The sequence below is a fragment of the Artemia franciscana genome, chromosome 9, assembly GCF_032884065.1.
Source record: "Artemia franciscana chromosome 9, ASM3288406v1, whole genome shotgun sequence".
Lineage (NCBI taxonomy): Eukaryota > Metazoa > Arthropoda > Branchiopoda > Anostraca > Artemiidae > Artemia > Artemia franciscana.
In genome coordinates, this window is record NC_088871.1 from 12131160 (window position 1) to 12137055 (window position 5896).

Consider the following 5896-nt stretch of genomic DNA (forward strand, 5'->3'; position numbering starts at 1 on the left):
GTAGTATTATTAATAAAGAAGGTGGGAGCAGTGAAGATGTTAAAAATAGAATAGGCAAGGCTTTGGGTGTGTTTTCACAATTAAAAAGGTTTGGAAGAATGGGAAAATAAGTCTGTAAACCAAGATTAGAATATTGGAAGGTACAATGATGACAGAAGTCAAATGTGGCTCTGAAGCATGGGCGCTCCAAAAAGTGGATGAAGATTTACTAGATGTTTTCCAGAGAAATTGCCTATGGATTGTTCTGCGTACTCGGCTGACTGATCGTATTTCAAACAGTAGGCCTTACGAAAAAGTTTGGTTCAATGCAGCTCTCTAGGGCTATAATGAAAGAAATGTTGAAATGGATAGGGAGCCTTTTGCAAATGAAGGATGAAAGACTGCCGTAGATTTTCCTTTTCAGCCAACTGTTTTAGGGTTAAACGGAAAGCAGGTCGTCATCGCCTGGGGTGGGAGGATGCAACAAAAAAAGATTTAAAAGAAATGGGAACTTCTTGAAAATGGTGTAAAGAGGGAGGCTCTGAATGGATTGGGATGCAGGAGGAGCGTGCTTAGCTGTGTTGGCCTCATGATGCTTGTCACTGTGGTGAGTTGCTAGTAGTTGTAATAATAGTAGATAAATGGGACAGTCGCAACTACCAAGGAATATCACTCATTGATATTTCTACCGAAGTATTTGTGATGATTTTACTGAAAAAGGTTCGAGGAGCTAGTGATGAGTGGAAAGTGAAATCAACGAGGATATCAAAAAGGGAGAAGGTGCACTAACCAGATCTTAGTTCTACCTCTTATTCTCAAACAGTGCGAACGCTAAGGTCTTCTTATAATTAACCAGTTTTTGCATTTTGTGGCTGCTTTCAACTCAGTAGCCTGAAAAAGCCTTTGGTGAATCATGATAGAGGATGGTACGCTGGTTGAATTCATAAGGCTGGTGAAGGCCTACTATGTTGAATTATCAGCTTGTAATGTACAAACTGAAAATGGAAAAGGTCGATAGTTTCACTAATCTTAGCGCACTAATCGACTCTAGTGGAGGCTGTTGCCTTGATGTGCAGATCGTCAAGCCTGAGATATTTTTTCACAGGTTTGCTTTCATTTGTGGTTACCAGCAGGTGATCGGCATGAAGACAAAAATTTGTATGAATAAAACGGCTATTAGATTTTTTTTCATCTATGCAGTCGAGGCTTGGCCACTGAAGGTACTTTACTTCCAACATATATACGTCTTTGACCACTCTTGTCTCCATAATATCCTGAGGATTTGATGTTATAACAAAATTCCAAAATCTGAAGTGCGCCACCGCTGCTTTAACATCGAGCCCCCCACCATGATTGTCAAATAGAGAAGATTACGTTAGACCGGCCATTTCCTGAGAAGACTGTATTACATGATCAAGCAAGTGCTTCTGGCTGCTCCTTTGCCAGGAATTTACAAGAATTAATGGAACTGTAAAAAAAACAGCCTCAATCCCATTTGCAGATTTTTAAGGCTAGGTCGGGCTTGACAGAACTACTGGCTTTGGTTTATTAAACAGCCGGCATAACATTGAAACAAATGGGAGTCAACCATGTGGAACCTTCTAGGTGCCGGTAGAAGCGTCAGCGTCTGCCCCCGCAGCCATTACAAATAAAAGTAAGTAAAATATGATTTTCTCTAGTTTCCAGGATGAAGGAAGGGAAATCTGCAGCTAAGGATTTTATAACCCTAGCAATTCTAATGGTGTTCTTTTAGTTTGATCGATCTATTTTTTAAATTAATTTCAAGCTCTTCATCGTAAATCCCAAGAGTATTCTTTCGCGAAACCTTTTTTGCGTCTTTTCTTTTTTGGCTTTTTACTTATCATTTATTACTATGACATATTTGCTACCACCTACTATCTATGAAAAATACACTAGGCTATTTTTAATCCTACGTACACGCAAGGGAAAGATCACCCTATAACGTCAGTCCTAGTGACTGAGCTGTTTCTTTGCAACTGAATTCTTGAAGAAGTGTTGAAGATTCATTTGGTATCCTCAATTAATGGTGTTTATTTGCCACTGGAAGGTGGGGGCAAAGTTTTTGGTTAACTTTAAGAAATGATAATAGTAAGTATTTTAAAGTGTTTCAAAACCATTCTAGAGATTTTATAGTTTTCTTTTTGGAGAGTGGGAATACAGAACTATTAATGAGGAAATCATACTGTGCCTTCTGTGAGAAAAGAAAATATTAACTGAAGAAATTACAAATTCTACTTCTAAAAACTTACACAGCAATCCTTATAGTTGGTAAATCGGCTCGTTTGGCTGGTTTGAAAAGTATAATATGTGTGTGAACGGAGTCTTACACCTTTGTCCCACTATGGCCTCTATTAAAATTTGAAAATAGGTGGCAGATAAAAACCGATTGAGCGGTGAATTTTGACATGCAAAAAACAGGAGACTTTGGAGAGGCCTGTTTTTGAGGTACTTGTCTGAACAATACGTCTAGAGGCACCATGTATTCCACATCGAGTATGGCTGCTCCAACAAGTGTTGTTGTTCTGGATAGAGGAAATAATACAACCTGTACTATCAATTTGCATGGTATGACCTTTGTTTCTCCTTGGGCTTGGTGGGCTAACCTTGTGCCAGGATTACTTTTCTGAACTAGACTAGACACTATAATAATGAAGTATTGTAGCCTACCATTCAAAGTGGTTTCCACATATAGGGGCTGTTACTAGGCCTAAGGCAATTGTTGGTTTAAGCTTAGGCAATTTTCACCTAGGAATCAGATAGAAAAAAGGAAGAAAAAGGGCTTGGCTATACCAATATGTTATCCATCTAATGCTCTTTCCAAATACAACAATTACTGATGTTGCATGCGTCCTCCCTCCATCCCTAAAGAGGCCAGATTTAACCCTAGGCTATCTACAAAAGTTTGCTGATTTTCATAATGCCAACATATTGAGTTAAAGAAATAATTAAGTCTTTTAGAGAAAACTACATTCTGAAGAAAATACTATGGTAAAAATAGGGTAAAATTTTAGCTAATTGACTTCTTGCCATCTCAGAAAGGGTTTAGGTTAGGAAAAAGAAACTTTCAGGATGAGTCTACAGGCTAAAGTTTGTCCTGGGAAGGTATTCTGAAGTGCTTACCTCCACTCCTTCTCCCTCTAGAGGGCTCTGAGCTTTGATGACCTTGCAAAATAGATCATCTGCTTAATTGAAGTACAACAAAATTTTTTTCAGCTTCATAACTTTGCTCAATCCCATTTTATAAGGTTTTAAAGATATGCAAATACATTTCCTAAATTTTGAAAAAAATATTGATGTGGCTCAAAATTCAACTCAAATAACAGGAATTGCACATTCAGACCTAAAAGCAGAGAAAAAGCAACTAGTAACTGAAAATTAAGGTTAAATATTGTTTTGTCAAAATTTCAATAGGTATAGACCTGTCATGTAGGCAAATTTCAGGGCCCTCTAGAGGGAGAAGGAGTAGATGTGGGTACTTTAAATTATCTCCCCGGGACATATTTTAGCCTGTAGACCCATCTTTGAAAGTTTTATTTTCCTAACCTAAACCCTTTCCAAGATAGCAAGAAGTCAATTGACTAGAATTTTACCAATGGTAAAATTCTAGTTGAGTGACTTCTTGCTATCTCAGAAAGGGGTTAGGTTAGGAAAATGAAACTTTTGGAGATGGGCCTACAGGCTAAAGTATATCCCAGGAAGGTATTTTAAAGTACCCACCTCCACTTCTCCCTCTAGAGAGCCCTGAAATTTGCCTACATAACAGGTCTATACCTATTGAAACATTTTACTTTAATTTTCAGTTACCATTTGCTTTTTCTCTGCCTTTAGTTCTGAAAATACAATTCCTATTATTTGAGTAGAATTCTGAGCCATATTAATGTTTTGTTTTCAAAATTTAGGAAATGTATTTGTATATATTTGAAACCTTATAAATTGGGATTGAGCAAAGTTGTGAAGCTGAAAACAATTTTGTTGTACTTCATTTAAGCAGAAGATCTATTTTGCAAGGTTTCACTTTTATAACATGCATATTTTTGAAGGCCATCAAAGGTCAGGGCCCTCTAGAGGGAGAAGGAGTAGAGGTAGATACTTCAAAATACCCTCCCAGGACATACTTTAGCCTGTAGACCCATCCCTGAAAGTTTTATTTTCCTAACCCATTTCTGAGATAGCAAGAAGTCAATCAACTAGAATTTTACCAATTATAAATCACAGAATGTTTCTATTAAACACATTGTTGCTTTGATTGTTATCCATAGACCATTTAAGGTAATATTTGATGCTAAACAGAACTAAAATTCTTTGAAATTAAGGCTAGGTCTAATAGTTTTAACTGGTCATAGAACCAGTTCACAGAGAAAACAAAGCATCAACAGATGCAAAACAAACAGAAAATATATTAATTAAAGCTATATATAAGACTATTATGAGGGGGTAGGGTGCTTTTGTGAGTGAAAAGGCTAGTGGGTTCCTTGTTCTTATAGTTTACATACTTAAAGTTGTTCAGTGCCATCTGGCAGTTGACCTGCCTGTTTGGTGCCCTCTGTTTGCTTGATGGGTTTGTAGTTGGTTGATTTTTAAGTTATGTTGACCACTCAGCAAATGCATTGAATTTGTTGTTGTGTTTCTCCCAGGACATGTCCACTCTGTTTTCGAAGCTATTGATGTTTGGTGCTTTGATGGCATGTTCAGACAGGTTGTTCCATGTGTAGACTCCTTGCACTGAGAAAAAGTTTGCACAGGTGTAACATCCTCCTGCTTGCTATGTTGTGCATATGCTTTAGCTTATGTTTTGCTATGCTATGCTTGTGCTTATATTATGCTTTACTTTGCAGATTGTTGTAACCTGGGTTTCTAATATACTGCTTAACAATTGATGAGATGGAAATTTCTACATGGTGTCAGAAAAATGGAATCCAGCTTGGAATAGATTCAAAAGCCATGCAACACTCATGTTTGCAGGCCCCTTGAGTGGAAAGACATAGAATGTTCAATGTGCATTTTTACTAATATGGCTTGGTGAGAAAGGACGGGACACCTTCAGCACCTGGTCTCTCACCAAGGCTGAAAAAACTGTATTGCAGTGTATACACAAAAGTTCAATGAATACTTTAGTCCATCTGCAAATCCAATCTTCTCATGTTATGTTTTCCACAAACAGGATCAGAACAACATTGAAACTGTGGAACAGTATGTGACAGATCTAAAACTTTTGGTTCATGATTGCAAGTACAGTGCTGCAATCCGTGATGAAATGGTACGAGATAGACTTATCTGTGGAGTTAAGTCACCAAAGATACGTGAAAAACTACTGCAGATGGGACCAACACTAACTCTTCCCCAAGCAATCACTACTGCTCGAGCCCACACAGAAACCCAGGCACAACTAAAGTTGATGTCAACAGCAGCGACATCCAACCACAAAATACAAATCAAGCAGAAAATCGACTTTGTCCAGTATAACAAACAATCCAAAGGACCTGCCAGACCCAACATGGCGAGAAGACAAGATTGCTATTTGTGTGGTGGGGATTATTCACCCATGCACAAATGTCCCACAAAAGGGAAAATTTACAGCAAGTGCAACAAAATGAACCATTTCGCAAAAGTATCTATCTTGAGTTTGCACATACGTCATGCAAACTCAAGATATGAAAGCATATCGTTGAAACCGAAAATACCTGAGAATGTCCCCAGATGACACAGATCTAGAACAATATCAGCATACCAACTCAAATGGGGTACCACAGTTGAGTTCCACATCATCTCCAAACGCGTTCTCAACCCCGTTAAAAAGCCCACCCCCAACTGTCCTTATTCAAGCCCCAGGGTCAAGCCCAAAAGTCAGTAGCCACATTCAGGACAAAGTACCACCACCCGCCATGACACATCTTGG